The 19,638-nt window shown below is 41.9% G+C and overlaps 6 non-coding genes across 6 annotated transcripts; 1 reads left to right on the top strand and 5 right to left on the bottom strand.

Moving 5' to 3' along the window:
* Nucleotides 1–461: 461 nt before the first annotated feature.
* LOC140317289 (U5 spliceosomal RNA) lies at nt 462–576 on the top strand. Its single transcript, XR_011917616.1, has one exon. It is a non-coding gene; the product is annotated as a U5 spliceosomal RNA (small nuclear RNA).
* Nucleotides 577–3,760: 3,184 nt separating this feature from the next.
* On the bottom strand, nt 3,761–3,944 carry LOC140317118 (U2 spliceosomal RNA). Its single transcript, XR_011917463.1, has one exon. It is a non-coding gene; the product is annotated as a U2 spliceosomal RNA (small nuclear RNA).
* Nucleotides 3,945–14,815: 10,871 nt separating this feature from the next.
* LOC140317108 (U2 spliceosomal RNA) lies at nt 14,816–15,003 on the bottom strand. The gene has a single exon (XR_011917454.1). It is a non-coding gene; the product is annotated as a U2 spliceosomal RNA (small nuclear RNA).
* A 316-nt stretch (nt 15,004–15,319) lies between these two features.
* On the bottom strand, nt 15,320–15,433 carry LOC140317416 (U5 spliceosomal RNA). The gene has a single exon (XR_011917732.1). It is a non-coding gene; the product is annotated as a U5 spliceosomal RNA (small nuclear RNA).
* Nucleotides 15,434–17,682: 2,249 nt separating this feature from the next.
* Nucleotides 17,683–17,866, bottom strand: LOC140317131 (U2 spliceosomal RNA). The gene has a single exon (XR_011917475.1). It is a non-coding gene; the product is annotated as a U2 spliceosomal RNA (small nuclear RNA).
* A 308-nt stretch (nt 17,867–18,174) lies between these two features.
* Nucleotides 18,175–18,288, bottom strand: LOC140317337 (U5 spliceosomal RNA). The gene has a single exon (XR_011917660.1). It is a non-coding gene; the product is annotated as a U5 spliceosomal RNA (small nuclear RNA).
* Between the last annotated feature and the right edge of the window lie 1,350 nt (nt 18,289–19,638).

Raw genomic sequence — 19,638 nt, 5'->3', positions numbered from 1 at the left:
ACCAGACTCATTCTTCAGGAATCCGAAAATAAGCACGAATTCGGATTCTCCTATAAAACGAATTAATTAACTCAAACCAAGTTAAGACTGCCTTGTCCTTCATATTTATTCATGTCTAATCAAGTTTCAACGATAAACAACGTTGTACTTTGTAGAATGAGAAAGAACTTCTTCAGCAATAAGCATCTCTCGACATATGACGAAGTACAGATTTTGCTAGAAAATTAATTCCTTCTATCAGCCTGACTTAAAACTATTTGTCCTCCTTATTTATCCACTTCAAATCAAGTTTCAACAAATAAAAAGATGTTGTAGTTTGAGAAAGTACAACTTAATCTTCAGCAATCAGTATAAAAAGAGGGTAACAAAAGGAGCAAGCGTCTCAACCAAGCAAAGCTCACCATGGGGAAGGTGGCTATGCCAACTAGTCTGTTGCCCTGCTCCCGCAGTGACGGATAATCGTACTCTGGTTTCTCTTCATAACGTACAAGTCTTTCGCCTTTTACTAAAGATTTCTGTGGAGAGCAGCACTAATGAGTTGTTTCTATTTTTGGCAGGCTTTACCTTTGCGGGTAAAGCCCTTTCTGTCTGTGCAAAAGAAATCTTCTTACTGTGCAGAGTGACTTCTCTGAGTAGAGTCGCCTTACTTGTTGCGACTGTGCCGATGTTCGAAGCTGGAGTGCAAAGTTGTTGCTTGAATGGTGCTTGCTGGAGCGTGCGGGAGTGCAAAGTTATACCATTTAAAAGGGCTGAAGAGTGCTCAGTGCAGCCGGTGGGCGACACTCTGGCCACCTTGAAAACCGAGGTTACATCCACTACCAGGGGCAGCCCAAGTTCTGCCGCAAGTGTGGTGAGCATGGGCACCTGGTTGAGGCTTGTACCAAGGTGTTATGTGGGAAGAGCAGAGAAATTGGGCAAACTTTTGGAGAGTGTCCAAATGGCAGGAAATGTAATCTCTGTGGAGAATTAAATCACCTCTTCAGAGATTGCCCTAAATCTTTTGCCAACAAATTAAAGACGGTAAAGCCACAGTCAAGCCAACAAAGAGAAGGACCAAAGGTGGCAGTTGGTGAACAAAGTGAAGAGGTTGACCCAATAAATTCAAACTTCCCGCCAAAAGCTTGGATTGGAAGTGAGGAGCAAAAAGGGGAGGGGCCTGTAGAGGCCTCACCACTCAGTGTTGAAGTCTGTGAGAATTCACAGGCAGAGGGTGGAGCTACGCTAAATGAGGAGGAAGAGCAGACAGGTGAGTCTAGTGAAGATACTCACCTCCCCGAAGGTCAACAGCCGAAGAGGACGGCATCTGAGCCTCTAATTCCCCAGTGGTATCAGAGAAGAGGGGAAGAGTTAGGTCCCTTTCAGACAGTTCTTCAGTGGAAGAACCTAGAGTCTTCCCCTCCGACTCACCAAATGAGGTCTCCTTTTTAACTTCAGCTCTGCAATCAACCCCCAGGGACTCAAAGTTAAATGCAACATTGCGTCAGAGGCCAACACCGAGAGTCCGAAAAGGAAATATAGATCACCCTACTCACTTTTCACCTAAAGAAATGAAGGAAGAGCTAGTTTCCCAAGAAATAACCTGTGTGTAATTTGTTTTGATAACTTAGAAAAACGAAAATGACATACCTACTTTCCTTTATGCTTTTAATGGTTCTCACCTTCTCAACACTAAATGTGAGAAGTGTGAAATCAAAGACAAGAGCCCAGAGTATTTTATCCTTCTTAGACTCCATAAAATCAGATGTGTTTTTAATACAAGAATGTGGACTACCTTTTTTAAAAAACCATAGACAATGGGAGGAAATGTGGCCCCATTTATCGATATGGAGTGGCTCAAATCAAAATAAAAATGATGGTGTGGCCATTCTAATTAAAAATCCGCATGTTCTGGTGAAAGGTAGCACAATGGTGAGAGACGGATGGGCACTTTTAGCACACTTGAATTTTATGGGGCAAGACTTTAACCTCTTAAATATTTATGGTTTCAATGGAAAAAATGAAAGGTATGACCTTTTAGAAGATATACAGCTTTACATGCTAGGGCAAGTACCTTTAGTTGTAGGAGGGGATTTTAACTGTATCTTGAGCAGGAAAGATAGAAAAAGGGCAGGGGTAGATTTTAAAGTGGATAAGACTTCGATTTTACTTCAGGGCATATGCAGGGATTTTAAGCTTACTGACTGTTTTAAAACCATGCATCCCAGAGAGGAGGGCTTCACCTGGTTTAGTCATGATGGCACCAGAGCCTCTCGCATTGATTATTTCTTTACTAGAGATTGCCCACCCACTGATGTTAGATTAACCCCTGTTTTCTTTTCAGACCACCTTATGCTCTCCTGCACCCTTTCACCCCCTTCTGGTGTGACGGTAGGAAGTGGTCTGTGGAAACTCAACTGTTCCCTGTTGGAGGATGAAATCATAGTCAGTCAGTACAGGGAATGTTATAAAGAGTGGCAGACCCTTCAAGACCTCTACGAAACACATGCACAATGGTGGGAAATGGTGAAGGAAACGACCCAGACTTTTTTTAAACAGCAAGGTAAACGTAAAAAAAGGAAAGAGAATAGATGTATGATGGGACTACATAAACGCTTACAGCGCTACTTTAAACTAAATCAGTGTGGCATAGACTTTAAAGAAGAAATCAAAGATGTCAAAAAGGAAATGTCAGTTTTAGCAGAAATAAAGAGTAAAGGAATTTTTGTAAGAAGCAGGGAGCAGGAAATTGAGGAAGGTGAAAAAGAAAGAAAGTTATAAATAAAAAGGAGTGTATTCAAAATCTAAAAAGAGAAGATGGGTTTTTAACAAAATCCACACAAGAGATGATTGAAACTGTACATACCTTTTATAGTAACATGTACAAAGAGAAACCAGTGCACTTGGAAACATCGGCAGAAATCTTAAAATTCGTTGACAAAACCGTAAAAGAGAATGCACACTTGACACAGAATTTTACTGCTTTAGAGTTAAAAAAATGCCTAACAGGTTTTAAGAGAAGTCGAGCTCCGGGTTTAGACGGGCTTCCTGCAGAATTCTATCTGACCTATTGGGACCTTTTATCATCAGACATTTTAGATGTTTTTAAAGATTTTGAAAAACTCGACCGACTGCCTGACAGTTTTAGAGTGGGAATAGTGACTCTACTTTATAAAAAAAAGACTGACCTAAAGAATTGGAGGCCCATCACACTTTTAAACTTTGACTGTAAACTTTTTAGCAGGGTTTTAGCGACATGGATGTCCTCTGTTTTAGAGGAGGTAATTCACCCAGACCAAGCTTGTGCCATCTCAGGGAGACAACTCACCGACAGCGTCGTACTGATTCGAGACATCATTGATTACGCTAGAGACAGAAACACCCGGCTTGTCATCTTAAATTTAGACTTTGAAAAAGCATTTGATCGGGTCTCGCATCAATATCTCTTTCAGGTGTTGCAGCCATCGAAAAGGGCCCGATTGTTCCTACTTGGTGAGCTTTGCTTGGTTGAGACGCTTGCCCCCCCCCCCCCTGCTCCTCGGCTGACCAAGTAGAAACAAACACCACGGGAACACCGTATTGAGGCTTTGTTCTGACCACTCATTCGGTGTCGCGTTTCTTTCAAGCAATTCTCCCGGTTAGCCCGCACTCGGCTCGCTCCCAGAGCCGTGTTAAAGTCCACTTCGCATTCACTCTCTTTTCTCAGCAGATTAAAAGAAAGTTTCATCTTGGGCTCCCTGAAACTTCCATCCTGCACCGCTGTTTGCTTTTTCACAAGAGCAGAGGAGAGCGCACCGTTCCCAGCGGCACTGCAGTACCGGGTCGAGGCTTGGAGTGAACGGAGCAAGCTTCTTTTTCAACTCCTATTCTTAAAAATCCATTTAATATGTTGTCCTCGTATAGAGGACATATTAAACTGATAAGAACAGATACTACACTTGATCTTAGCCAAAAGGCCGAGAAGCGATAACTGTCCACTGTTTCAGGTCCGAGGGCCCTTGCTGGCACAATGCGCACTTGTAGCAGTGTTCTTTTTATGGCCATAGGTGGCCAGAGTGTCACGTTGCACCTCCGCCCACCCGCTGCACTGAGCACTCTTCAGCCCTTTTAAATGGTGTAACTTTGCACTCCCGCATGCACCATTCAAGCAACAACTTTGCACTCCAGCTTCGAACATCGCACAACATTTAAACAAAAAAACAACGTTGTACTTTGCAGTAAAAGAAAGAGCAAATCTAAAGTTTCAGGAATCCGAGAATAAGCTTACTTTCATGAGTGCTTCACGATTTCGGATTTTGCTATAAAATGAATTCCTTCACTCAAATTAAATTAAAACTGCTAAACCGCTAATCTGTTACATGTAAGGCAGATGTCAAATTCACCAAAATAGGATCTAAGGGTATTCGGCCAATCGAGCTGTAGCAGCTTCGGTAAAAGAGTATAAGTTGAAGAGTTTGTGAATAAAGGTGTGCGCACACATAGTGAGCTGTAGGAAAATAGGCAGGGAGCAATGCCGGCTTGGGTATATGTTCTTGTATGTTGTCTGACTGTTTGATTTGAATGTGTTGTGTAAGTGTCCTGTTGAATGTTTGGGCTTTGACACTTCACTGTGGTTGTTAACTGTGTGGTGTGTCCTGAAATGTTATATGTTTGGGCTGTGTGACATGCTTAATGCTTGTCAGTAGCTACCCACTTATTCATATATAGCAACTGACAACATAAGAAGTCTGGACATACTTTGATAGTAGTTGTAGAAGTATCCTTATTGATAATAGATAAACTAATTCATAGTGATAGAACAGTAGATGAACAGGTGCCTGCACGTCTCACGAAAATAAAATGGGTGTATGATTGCTGACGGCAGAGCAATACTGCCAAACTTATGAGTTCTTGTGGCAAACTTGATTCAGTGTCTTGACGTGTATACGCTGTTTCGCTGACTTGATTGTCACAAGAAACAAAGTGTGTTTGATAAGATCCGACCATTTTATTACGGGAGGATCAGTATGTATGGATTCTGATGTGACTGATAAACCCATTCGTATCTTAAGCATAATCTAATACGTGAGACAACGCCCTGGCACACAATCAAAAAAAAAAAGAGAGAGCGGTTTTGTGTCCCCACAGTCCATAATGTAGAAAAGAGAGAAAAAAGCCTTTCTGATTTGGTGTGTGTGCTCATAGTGCAGAGTGTAGAGAAAAGAGAGAAAAGAAAGCCGTTTTGGTGTCACGGGTGTTGTGACTTACACACACACATTTCTGAATTGAGAAAAGAAATTATTTTAGAGGAAGCAGTAGAGTTTAGATCCCACATTTGTTGATAGGCATTCATTTATTTCTTCACTTCTGATGAAGTTTCAACAATAAACAACAAACTTTGTATTATGAGAAAGAACCAGACTCATTCTTCAGGAATCCGAAAATAAGCACGAATTCGGATTCTCCTATAAAACGAATTAATTAACTCAAACCAAGTTAAGACTGCTTTGTCCTTCATATTTATTCATGTCTAATCAAGTTTCAACGATAAACAACGTTGTACTTTGTAGAATGAGAAAGAACTTCTTCAGCAATAAGCATCTCTCGACATATGACGAAATACAGATTTTGCTATAAAATAAATTTCTTCTATCAGCGTGACTTAAAACTGTTTGTCCTCCTTATTTATCCACTTCAAATCAAGTTTCAACAATTAAAAAAAAATTGTAGTTTGAGAAAGAACAACTTAATCTTCAGCAATCAGTATAAAAAGAGGGTAACAAAAGGTGCAAATGCCAACCATACATCACTAAAAGGTGGAGCGGAAGTATTCAGCTGCAAGTAGGTGTGAATGTTCGACCATAATTTGTAAAAAGTGGGTAAGAAAAGGTTCGAATGCCCGACTAAATATTAACAAAAGCGGGAGGAGAGGTCTTCGGATGAGAGTGGGTGAGAATTTCCTACCATACAAGTATGGTGGAGAGGAAGCTGTGATTGAACGACAATAGTAAAAAGCAGGTGAGAAAAGGTGCGAATGTCAAAACATACATGATCAAAACAGGGAGCGGAGGTGTTTGGCTGCAAGAAGGTGTGAATATCCACCCATAATTACTGAAAAATTGGTAAGAAAAGGTGTGAATGCCCAACCATACATCATCAAAAGCAGGAGTGGATGTGTTCGGCTACAAGAAGGTTTGAATGTCCGACCATAGTTTGTAAAAAGCGGGTAAGAACAGGTTTGTATGCCCGACTGTACACAATCAAAAGAGGGAGCGGAGTTGTTCAGCTACAAGAAGGTGTGAAAGTCCGACCATGGTTTGTAAAAAGCGGGTAAGAACAGGTTCGTATGCCCGAATATACACCATCAAATGCGGGAGCGGAGGTGTTCGGCTGTGAGTAGGTGTGAATCTCCAACCATAATTGCTGAAAAATGTGTTAGAAAAGGTAAGAATGCCGGTCCATACATCATCAAAAGCGGGAGAGGTGGTGTTCGGCTGCAAGTAGGTGTGAATGTCCAGCCATAATTACTCACAAATGGGTAAGAAAAGGTAGTATTGCCAGACCATACATGATCAAAACAGGGAGCGGAGGTGGTTAAGCTGCAAGAAGGTGTTAATGTCCGACTAAAGTTTGTAAAAAGCGGGTAAGAAAAGGTGCGAATGCCCGACAATGTATGATCAAAAGAGGGAGCGGAGGTTTTCAGCTGAAAGAAGGTCTGAATGTCCAACCATAATTTGTAAAAACCGGGGAAGAAAAGGCTCGAAAGCCCGACTATACACCATCAAAAGCTGGAGCGGAGGTGTTCAGCTGCAAGGTCTGAATGTCCATCAATAATTGCTAGAAAACATGAAAGAGAATTTTCGAATATCAAACCGCACATGATAATAAGCGGGAGAGGAGGTGTTCAGCTGCAAGAAGGTGTGAATGTCCACCCATAATTACTGAAAAATGGGTAAGAAAAGGTGCGAATTCCCAACCATACATCATCAAATGCACGAGTGGATGTGTTCGGCTACAAGAAGGTTTGAATGTCCGACCATAGTTTGTAAAAAGCGGGTAAGAAAAGGTTCGAATGCCCAAACATACACCATCAAAAGAGGGAGCGGAGGTGTTCCGCTGTAAGAAGGTGTGAATGTCCGACCATAGTTGGTAAAAAGCGGGTAAGAAAAGGTTAAAATACCCGACTGTACACAATCAATAGCGGGAGCGGAGTTGTTCGGCTACTAAAAGGTGTGAAAGTCCGACCCTGGTTTTAAAAAGCGGGTAAGAAAAGGTTCGAATGCCCGAACATACACCATCAAAAGAGGTAGCGGAGGTTTTCCGCTGTAAGACGGTGTGAATGTCCGATCATAGTTGGTAAAAAGCGGGTAAGAAAAGGTTAAAATACCCGACTGTACACAATCAAAAGAGGGAGCGGAGTTGTTCAGCTAAGAGAAGGTGTGAAAGTCCGACCATGGTTTGTAAAAAGCGGGTAAGAAAAGGTTCGTATGCCCGAATATACACTATCAAAACCGGAAGCGTAGGTGTTCGGCTGCAAGAAGGTGTGAACGTCCGACAAAAGTTTGTGAAAAAGCAGTTAAGAAAGGGTTCGAATATCTAACCAAACATAATCAAAAGCGGGAGCAGAGCTGTTCGACTGCAAGTAGGTGTGAATGTCAGAGAATAATTTGCAAAAAGCTGATGAGAAAGGGTGAGAAATCCCGACCATACACCATCAAATGCGGTAGCGGAGTTGTTCGGCTGTGAGTAGGTGTGATTCTCCAACCATAATTGCTGAAAAATGTGTTAGAAAAGATAAGAATGCCGGTCCATACATCATCAAAAGCGGGAGAGGTGGTGATCGGCTGCAAGTAGGTGTGAATGTCCATTAATAATTGCTTTAAAACATGAAAGAAAATTTTCGAATATCAAACCTTACATGATCATTAGCGGGAGAGGAGGTGTTCAGCTGCAAGAAGGTGTGAATATCCACCCATAATTACTGAAAAATGGGTAGGAAAAGATGCGAATGTCCAACCATAAATCATCAAAAGCAGGAGTGGAGTTGTTCAGCTACAAGAAGGTATGAATGTCCAACCATGGTTTGTAAAAAGCGGGTAAGAGAAGGTTCGAATACCCGAATATATACCATCAAAAGCGGAAGCGGAGGTGTTCGGCTACAAGAAGGTTTGAATGTCCAACCATAGTAAGTAATAGGCGGGTAAGAAAAGGCTCGAATGCCCGACTATATACCATCAAAAGCGGAAGCGGAGGTGTTCGGCTGCAAGACGGTGTGAACGTCCGACCAAAGTTTGTAAAAAGCAGTTAAGAAAATGTTCGAATATCCAACCAAACATAATCAAAAGCGGGAGCAGAGCTGTTCGACTGGAAACAGGTGTGAATATCAGATCATAATTTGCAAAAAGCTGTTGAGAAAGGGTGAGAATGCCCGACTATACACTATCAAATGTGGGAGCGGAGGTGTTCGTCTGGGAGTAGGTGTGAATGTCCGACCATAATTGCTGAAAAATGTGTTAGAAAAGGTAAGAATGCCGGACCATATATCATCAAAAGCGGGAGAGGTTGTGTTCGGCTGCAAGTAGGTGTGAATGTCCAGCTATAATTACTCACAAACGGGTAAGAAAAGGTACTATTGCCAGACCATATATGATCAAAACAGGGAGCGGAGGTGGTTCAGCTGCAAGAAGGTTTGAATGTCCGACTAAAGTTTGTAAAAAGCGGGTAAGACAAGGTGTGAATGCCCGACAATGTATGATCAAAAGAGGAGAGGAGGTTTTCGGCTGCAAGAAGGTCTGAATGTCCACCCATAATTACTGAAAAATGGGTAAGAAAAGGTGCGAAAGCCCAACCGCACATGATCATAAGTGGATGAGAAGGTGTTCGACTGCAAGTAGGTGTGAATGTAAGATCATAATTTGTAAAAAGCGGGTAAGAAAAGGTAAGAATGCCCAACCATAAATTATCAAAAGCGGCAGTAGAGTTTCGGCTGGTATTTATCAATGTCTAGATAGATTTAAACAAAAAAACAACGTTGTACTTTGCAGTAAAAGAAAGAGCCAATCAAAAGTTTTAGGAATCCGAGAATAAGCTTATTTTCATGAGTTCTGCACGATTTCGGATTTTATGTATAGAATGAATTCATTCACTCAAACCAAGTTAAAACTGCTTTTTCATTCATACTTATCAATGTCTAGATCGACTTCAACAAAGAACAACATTGTATTTTGCAGTAGAAGAAAGAGCAACACTGAAGGATCAGGAATCCGAGAATAAGCTTATTTTCTTATGGGCAAGTGGGAACTGCTTTGTCCTTCATATTTATCAATGTGTAGATGGATTTAAACTTCTTCTACTGCAAAGTCCAATGTTTTTCTTTGTTGAAGTCGATCTAGACATTGATGAATATGGAAGGACAAAGCAGTTTTAACTTGGTTTGAGCAAAGCAATTCATTTTATAGCAAAATCCAAAATCGTGCAGAACTCATGAAAGCAGGCTTATACTCGGATTCCTGAAACTTTAGATTTGCTCTTTCTTTTACTGCAAAGTACAACGTTGTTTTTTTGTTTAAATCTTTCTAGACATGGTAAATATGAAGGACAAATCAGTTTTAACATAGTTTGAGTGAAGTAATGCATTTTATAAGCAAAATCCCAAATCATGCAGAACTCACGAAAAGCTTTTTCTCGCTTTTAACTGCTTTTTACAAACTTTGGTCGGACGTTCACACCTTCTTGCATCCGAACACCTCCGCTTCCGTTTTTGATGATGTATATTTGGGCATTCAAACCTTTTCTTACCCGCTTTTTCCAAACTATGGTCGGCTATTCACAGCTTCCTCTCCACCATACTTTTATGGTGGGATATTCACACCCACTTGCATCCGAAGACCTCCGCCCCAAATTTTGTTGATATTTAGTCGGACATTCGCACCTTACCCGCTTTTGGCAAACTATGGCCTTCTTGCAGCCAAACAACTCTGATCTTGCTTTTGATGATGTAAGGTTGGGCATTCAGACCTTGCTTCACCTGCTTTTCACCAAATATAGTCGGACATTCACACCTTCTGGCAGCCGAACACTTCCGCTCCACCTTTTAGTGTTCTATCACACCTTTTTTTTCACCGCATTTTATACATTATGGTTGGAAATTTTCAACCACTCTCATCCGAAGACCTCTCCTCCCGCTTTTGTTAATATATTTGAACTTTAGTTTGACATTCAAACCTTCTTGCAGCTGAACCACCTCCGCTCCCTGTTTTGATCATATATGGTCTGGCTACTACCTTTTCTTACCCGTTTGTGAGTAATTATGGCTGGACATTCACACCTACTTGCAGTCGAACACAACCTCTCTCGCTTTTGATGATGTATGGACCGGCATTTTTACCTTTTCTAACACATTTTTCAGCAATTATGGTCGGAGATTCACACCTACTCACAGCCGAACAACTCCACTCCCGCATTTGATGATGTTTAGTCGGGCATTCTCACCCTTTCTCATCAGCTTTTTGCAAATTATGATCTGACATTCACACCTACTTGCAGTCGAACAGCTCTGCTCCCGCTTTTGATTATGTTTGGTTGGATATTCGAACCTTTTCTTAACTTCTTTTTACATTTTTTGGTTGGACGTTCACACCTTCTTGTAGCCGAACACTTCCACTCCTGCTTTTGATGATGTATGGTTGGTCATTCACACCTTTTTTTTGCCCATTTTTCAGGAATTATGGGTGGACATTCACACCTTGCAGCTGAACACCTCCTATCCCACTTATGATCATGTGCGGTTTGATTTTCGAAAAGTTTCTTTCATGTTTTCTAGCAATTATTGATGGACATGTAGACCTTCTTGCAGCTGAACACCTCCGCTCCCGCTTTTGATCATACATTGTCAGGCATTCGCACCTTGTCTTACCCACTTTTTACAAACTTTAGTCGAACAGTCACACCTTTTTGCAGCCGAACACCACCTCTCCCGCTTTTGATGATGTATGGTCCAGCATTCTTACCTTTTCTAACACATTCTTCAGCAATTATGGTCGGACATTCACACCTACTCAGAGCCGAACACCTCCGCTCCCGCATTTGATGGTGTATAGTCGGGCATTCTCACCCTTTCTCATCAGCTTTTTACAAATTATGATCTGACATTCACACCTGCTTTTGATAATGTATTGTTAGGCATTCGCACCTTTTTTTTTACGCATTTTTCATGAATTATGGGTGGACATTCACACCTTCTTGCAGCCGAACACCTCCTCTCCCGCTTATGATCATGTGCGGTTTGATATTCGAAAATTTACTTTCTTGTTTTAAAGCAATTATTGATGGACATTCAAACCTTCTTTTTGATGGTGTATAGTCGGGCTTTCGAGCCTTTTCTTCCCAGTTTTTACAAACCATGGTCGGACTTTCACACCTTCTTGTAGCCGAACAACTGCACTCCCGCTATTGATTGTGTACAGTCGGGTATTTTAACCTTTTCTTACCCGCTTTTTACCAACTATGGTCGGACATTCACACCGTCTTACAGCGGAACACCTCTGCTCCCGCTTTTGATGGTGTATAGTCGGGCATTCGAACCTTTTCTTACCCGCTTTTTACAAACTATGGTGGGACATTCAAACCTTCTTGTATCCGAAAACCTCCGCTCTCTCTTTTGATCATACATTGTCGGACATTCGCACCTTTTCTTACCCGCTTTTTATAAACCATGGTCGGACTTTCACATCTTCTTGTAGCCGAACACATCCGCTCCCGCTATTGATTGTGTACAGTCGGGTATTTTAACCTTTTCTTACCCGCTTTTTACCAAGTATGGTCGGACATTCACACCTTCGTACAGCGGAACACCTCCGCTCCCTCTTTTGATGGTGTATGTTCGGGCATTCAAACCTTTTATTATCCGCTTTTTCCAAACTATGGTCGGCTATTCACAGCTTCCTCTCCACCATACTTGTATGGTGGGATATTCACACCCACTTGCATCCGAAGACCTCCGCCCCAAATTTTGTTGATATTTAGTCGGACATTCGCACCTTACCCGCTTTTGGCAAACTATGGCCTTCTTGCAGCCAAACAACTCTGATCTTGCTTTTGATGATGTAAGGTTGGGCATTCAGACCTTGCTTCACCTGCTTTTCACCAAATATAGTCGGACATTCACACCTTCTTGCAGCCGAACACTTCCGCTCCACCTTTTAGTGTTCTATCACACCTTTTTTTTCACCGCATTTTATACATTATGGTTGGAAATTTTCAACCACTCTCATCCGAAGACCTCTCTTCCCGCTTTTGTTAATATATTTGAACTTTAGTTTGACATTCAAACCTTCTTGCAGCTGAACCACCTCCGCTCCCTGTTTTGATCATATATGGTCTGGCTACTACCTTTTCTTACCCGTTTGTGAGTAATTATGGCTGGACATTCACACCTACTTGCAGTCGAACACAACCTCTCTCGCTTTTGATGATGTATGGACCGGCATTTTTACCTTTTCTAACACATTTTTCAGCAATTATGGTCAGAGATTCACACCTACTCACAGCCGAACAACTCCACTCCCGCATTTGATGATGTATAGTCGGGCATTCTCACCCTTTCTCATCAGCTTTTTGCAAATTATGATCTGACATTCACACCTATTGCAGTCGAACAGCTCTGCTCCCGCTTTTGATTATGTTTGGTTGGATATTCGAACCTTTTCCTAACTTCTTTTTACATATTTTGGTTGGACGTTCACACCTTCTTGTAGCCGAACACTTCCACTCCTGCTTTTGATGATGTATGGTTGGGCATTCACACCTTTTTTTTGCCCATTTTTCAGGAATTATTGGTGGACATTCACACCTTGCAGCTGAACACCTCCTATCCCACTTATGATCATGTGCGGTTTGACTTTCGAAAAGTTTCTTTCATGTTTTCTAGCAATTATTGATGGACATGTAGACCTTCTTGCAGCTGAACACCTCCGCTCCCGCTTTTGATCATACATTGTCAGGCATTCGCACCTTGTCTTACCCACTTTTTACAAACTTTAGTCGAACAGTCACACCTTTTTGCAGCCGAACACCACCTCTCCCGCTTTTGATGATGTATGGTCCAGCATTCTTACCTTTTCTAACACATTCTTCAGCAATTATGGTCGGACATTCGCACCTACTCAGAGCCGAACACCTCCGCTCCCGTATTTGATGGTGTATAGTCGGGCATTCTCACCCTTTCTCATCAGCTTTTTACAAATTATGATCTGACATTCACACCTGCTTTTGATAATGTATTGTTAGGCATTCGCACCTTTTTTTTTACGCATTTTTCATGAATTATGGGTGGACATTCACACCTTCTTGCAGCCGAACACCTCCTCTCCCGCTTATGATCATGTGCGGTTTGATATTCGAAAATTTACTTTCTTGTTTTAAAGCAATTATTGATGGACATTCAAACCTTCTTTTTGATGGTGTATAGTCGGGCTTTCGAGCCTTTTCTTCCCGGTTTTTACAAACCATGGTCGGACTTTCACACCTTCTTGTAGCCGAACAACTCCACTCCCGCTATTGATTGTGTACAGTCGGGTATTTTAACCTTTTCTTACCCGCTTTTTACCAACTATGGTCGGACATTCACACCGTCTTACAATGGAACACCTCTGCTCCCGCTTTTGATGGTGTATAGTCGGGCATTCGAACCTTTTCTTACCCGCTTTTTACAAACTATGGTGGGACATTCAAACCTTCTTGTATCCGAAAACCTCCGCTCTCTCTTTTGATCATACATTGTCGGACATTCGCACCTTTTCTTACCCGCTTTTTACAAACCATGGTCGGACTTTCACACCTTCTTGTAGCCGAACAACTCCGCTCCCGCTATTGATTGTGTACAGTCGGGTATTTTAACCTTTTCTTACCCGCTTTTTACCAACTATGGTCGGACATTCACACCGTCTTACAGCGGAACACCTCTGCTCCCGCTTTTGATGGTGTATAGTCGGACATTCGAACCTTTTCTTACCCGCTTTTTACAAACTATGGTGGGACATTCAAACCTTCTTGTATCCGAAAACCTCCGCTCTCTCTTTTGATCATACATTGTCGGACATTCGCACCTTTTCTTACCCGCTTTTTACAAACCAGGGTCGGACTTTCACACCTTTTAGTAGCCGAACAACTCCGCTCCCGCTATTGATTGTGTACAGTCGGGTATTTTCACCTTTTCTTACTCGCTTTTTACCAACTATGGTTGGACATTCACACCTTCTTACAGTGGAACACCTCCGCTCCCTCTTTTGATGGTGTATGTTCGGGCATTCGAACCTTTTCTTACCCGCTTTTTACCATCTATGGTCGGACATTAAAACCTTCTTGTAGCCGAACACATCCACTCCTGCTTTTGATGATGTATTGTTGGGCATTCGTACCTTTTCTTACCCATTTTGCAGTAATTATGGGTGGACATTCACACCTTTTTGCATTTTAACACCTCCTCTCCCGCTTATGATCATGTGCGGTTTGATATTTGAAAATTCTCTTCCATGTTTTCTAGCAATTATTGATGGACATTCAGACCTACTTGCAGCCGAACACCTCCGCTCCCGCTTTTGATGGTGTATAGTCGGGCTTTCGAGCCTTTTCTTCCCCGGTTTTTACAAATTATGGTTGGACATTCAGACCTTGCAGCCGAAAACCTCCGCTCCACCTTTTAGTGATGTATGGTTGGCATTTGCACCTTTTCTTACCCTTTCTTACCCTACTGATTGCTTAAGATTAAGTTGTTTTTTCTCAAACTACAACATTTTTTTAATTGTTGAAACTTGATTTGAAGTGGATAAATAAGGAGGACAAACAGTTTTAAGTCAGGCTGATAGAAGGAATTAATTTTCTCACTGCAGTACGGGGTCAATGCTTGGAGTGAACGGAGCAAGCTACTTTTTCAACTCCTATTGCAAAAAATCCATTTAATATGTAGTCCTCGTATAGAGGACATATCAGATATTAAACTGATAAGAACAGATACTACACTTGATCTTAGCCAAAAGGCCGAGAAGCGACAACTGTCCACTGGTTCACGTCCGAGGGCCCTTCCTGGCACAATGCGCACTTGTCCGCTAACACCCCTGTTCTTTTTATGGCCATAGGTGGCCAGAGTGTCACTTTGCACCTCCGCCCACCTGCTGCACTGAGCACTCTTCAGCCCTTTTAAATGGTATAACTTTGCACTCCCGCACGCTCCAGCAAGCACCATTCAAGCAACAACTTTGCACTCCAGCTTCGAACATCGGCACAGTCGCAACAAGTAAGGCGACTCTACTCAGAGAAGTCACTCTGCACAGTAACAAGATTTCTTTTGCACAGACAGAAAGGGCTTCACCCGCAAAGGTAAAGCCTGCCAAAAATAGAAACAACTCATTAGTGCTGCTCTCCACAGAAGTCTTTAGTAAAAGTCGAAAGACTTGTACGTTATGAAGAGAAACCAGAGTACGATTAGCAGGGCATCAGGCTAGTTGGCATAGCCACCTTCCCCATGGTGAGCTTTGCTTGGTTGAGACGCTTGCTCCCCCCCCCCCCCGCTCCTCGGCTGACCAAGTAGGAACAATCGGGCCCTATTCGATGGCTGCCTTGTCTTTTACTCTGTGCAAAAGACAAGGCAGCAACAAAAACACCACGGGAAAACCGTATTGAGGCTTTGTTCTGACCGCTCATTCGGTGTCGCGTTTCTTTCTAGCAATTCTCCCGGTTAGCCCGCACTCGGCTCGCTCCCAGAGCCGTGTTAAAGTCTACTTCGCATTCACTCTCTTTTCTCAGCAGACTCTTGGGATTTTATCAATAAAATGAATTCCTTCACTCAAACTATATTAAAACTGCTTTGTCCTTCATATTTACCATGTCTTGAAAGATTTAAACAAAAAAACCAACTTTGTACTTTGCAGTAAAAGAAATAGCAAATCTAAAGTTTTAGGAATCCGAGAATAAGTTTACTTTCATGAGTTCTTCACGATTTCGGATTTTGCTATAAAATGAATTCCTTCACTCAAACTAAATTAAAACTGCTAAACCGCTAATCTGTTACATGTAAGGCAGATGTCAAATTCACCGAATTAGGATTATTCGGTATTCGGCCAATTGAGCTGTAGCAGCTTCGGTAAAAGAGTATAAGTTGAAGAGTTTGTGAATAAAGGTGTGCGCACACATAGTGAGCTGTAGGAAAATAGGCAGGGAGCAATGCCGGCTGGGGTATATGTTCTTGTATGTTGTCTGACTGTTTGATTTGAATGTGTTGTGTAAGTGTCCTGTTGAATGTTACATGTTTGGGCTTTGACACGCTTCACTGTGGTTGTTAACTTTGTGGTGTGTCCTGAAATGTTATATGTTTGGTCTGTGTGACATGCTTGTCAGTAGCTACCCACTTATTCATATATAGCAACTGACAACGTAAGAAGTCCGGACATACTTTGATAGAGTAGTTGTAGAAGTATCCTTATTGATAATAGATAAACTAATTCATAGTGATAGAACAGTAGATGAACAGGTGCCTACACATGTCTCATGAAAATAAAATGGATGTATGATTGCTGACGGCAGAGCAATACTGCCAAACTTATGAGTTCTTGTGGCAAACTTGATTCAGTGTCTTGACGTGTATACGCTGTTTCGCTGACTTGATTGTCACAAGAAACAAAGTGTGTTTGATAAGATCCGACCATTTTATTACGGGAGGATCAGTATGTATGGATTCTGATGTGACTGATAAACCCATTCGTATCTTAAGCACAATCTAATACGTGAGACAACGCCCTGGCACACGATAAAAAAAAAAAGAGAGAGCGGTTTTGTGTCCCCACAGTCCATAATGTAGAAAAGAGAGAAAAAAGCCTTTCTGATTTGGTGTGTGTGCTCATAGTGCAGAGTGTAGAGAAAAAAAGCCGTTTTGGTGTCACGGGTGTTGTGACTTACACACACACATTTCTAAATTGAGAAAGGAAATTATTTTAGAGGAAGCACTAGAGTTTAGATCCCACATTTGTTGATAGGCATTCATTTATTTCTTCACTTCTGATAAAAATGATAAGACTGACCTAAAGAATTGGAGGCCCATCACACTTTTAAACTTTGACTGTAAACTTTTTTGCAAGGTTTTAACGACACGGATGTCCTCTGTTTTAGAGGAGGTAATTCACCCAGTCCAGGCTTGTGCCATCTCAGAGAGACAACTCACCGACAGCCTCGTACTGATTCGAGACATCATTGATTACGCGAGAGACAGAAACACCCGGCTTGTCATCTTAAATTTAGACTTTGAAAAAGCTTTTGATCGGGTCTCGCATCAATATCTCTTTCAGGTGTTGCAGCCATCGAATAGGGCCCGATTGTTCCTACTTGGTGAGATTTGCTTGGTTGAGACGCTTGCTCCCCCCCCTTGCTCCTCGGCTGACCAAGTAGGAACAATCGGGCCCTATTCGATGGCTGCCTTGTCTTTTACTCTGTGCAAAAGACAAGGCAGCCACAAACACCACGGGAACACCGTATTGAGGCTTTGTTCTGACCACTCATTCGGTGTCGCGTTTCTTTCAAGCAATTCTCCCGGTTAGCCCACACTCGGCTCGCTCCCAGAGCTGTGTTAAAGTCTACTTCGCATTCACTCTCTTTTCTCAGCAGATTAAAAGAAAGTTTCATCTTGGGCTCCCTGAAACTTCCATCCTGCACCGCTGTTTGCTTTTTCACAAGAGCAGAGAAGAGCGCACCGTTCCCAGTGGCAATGCAGTACTGGGTCGATGCTTGGAGTGAACGGAGCAAGCTTCTTTTTCAACTCCTATTCTTAAAAATCCATTTAATATGTAGTCCTCGTATAGAGGACATATTAAACTGATAAGAACAGATACTACACTTGATATTAGCCAAAAGGCCGAGAAGCGATAACTGTCCACTGTTTCAGGTCCGAGGGCCCTTGCTGGCACAATGCGCACTTGTAGCAGTGTTCTTTTTATGGCCATAGGTGGCCAGAGTGTCACGTTGCACCTCCGCCCACCCGCTGCACTGAGCACTCTTCAGCCCTTTTAAATGGTATAACTTTGCACTCCCGCATGCTCCAGCAAGCACCATTCAAGCAACAACTTTGCACTCCAGCTTCGAACATCGGCACAGTCGCAACAAGTAAGGCGACTCTACTCAGAGAAGTCACTCTGCACAGTAACAAGATTTCTTTTGCACAGACAGAAAGGGCTTCACCCGCAAAGGTAAAGCCTGCCAAAAATAGAAACAACTCATTAGTGCTGCTCTCCACGAAAGTCTTTAGTAAAAGGCGAAAGACTTGTATGTTATGAAGAGAAACCAGAGTACGATTATCCGTCTCTGCGGGAGCAGGGCATCAGGCTAGTTGCCATAGCCACCTTCCCCATGGTGAGCGTTGCTTGGTTGAAACGCTTGCCCCTGTGCAATCGACAAGGCAGCAACAAAAACCCCACGGGAACACCGTATTGAGGCTTTGTTCTGACCGCTCATTCGGTGTCGCGTTTCTTTCAAGCAATTCTCCTGTTTGATTTGAATGTGTTGTGTAAGTGTCCTGTTGAATGTTACATGTTTGGGCTTTGACACTTCACTGTGGTTGTTAACTGTGTGGTGTGTCCTGAAATGTTATATGTTTGGGCTGTGTGACATGCTTAATGCTTGTCAGTAGCTACCCACTTATTCATATATAGCAACTGACAACATAAGAAGTCTGGACATACTTTGATAGTAGTTGTAGAAGTATCCTTATTGATAATAGATAAACTAATTCATAGTGATAGAACAGTAGATGAACAGGTGCCTGCACATGTCTCACGAAAATAAAATGGGTGTATGATTGCTGACGGCAGAGCAATACTGCCAAACTTATGAGTTCTTGTGGCAAACTTGATTCAGTGTCTTGACGTGTATACGCTGTTTCGCTGACTTGATTGTCACAAGAAACAAAGTGTGTTTGATAAGATCCGACCATTTTATTACGGGAGGATCAGTATGTATGGATTCTGATGTGACTGATAAACCCATTCGTATCGTAAGCATAATCTAATACGTGAGACAACGCCCTGGCACACAATCAAAAAAAAAAAGAGAGAGCGGTTTTGTGTCCCCACAGTCCATAATGTAGAAAAGAGAGAAAAAAGCCTTTCTGATTTGGTGTGTGTGCTCACAGTGCAGAGTGTAGAGAAAAGAGAGAAAAGAAAGCCGTTTTGGTGTCACGGGTGTTGTGACTTACACACACACATATCTGAATTGAGAAAGGAAATTATTTTAGAGGAAGCACTAGAGTTTAGATCCCACATTTGTTGATAGGCATTCATTTATTTCTTCACTTCTGATGAAGTTTCAACAATAAACAACAAACTTTGTATTATGAGAAAGAACCAGACTCATTCTTCAGGAATCCGAAAATAAGCTCTATTTTACGAGTTATGCACGAATTCGGATTCTCCTATAAAACGAATTCCTTAACTCTAACCAAGTTAAGACTGCTTTGTCCTTCATATTTATTCATGTCTAATCAAGTTTCAACGATAAACAACATTGTACTTTGTAGAATGAGAAAGAACTTCTTCAGCAATAAGCATCTCTCGACATATGACGAAATACAGATTTTGCTATAAAATTAATTCCTTCTATCAGCCTGACTTAAAACTGTTTGTCCTCCTTATTTATCCACTTCAA

This window comes from Leuresthes tenuis, unplaced genomic scaffold (assembly GCF_036924035.1).
Source record: "Leuresthes tenuis unplaced genomic scaffold, fLeuTen1.0.hap1 SCAF_10, whole genome shotgun sequence".
Taxonomy (NCBI): Eukaryota; Metazoa; Chordata; class Actinopteri; order Atheriniformes; family Atherinopsidae; genus Leuresthes; species Leuresthes tenuis.
The sequence above is the reverse complement of the archived record's forward strand: the minus strand, read 5'-3'. Positions and strand labels throughout refer to the sequence as shown.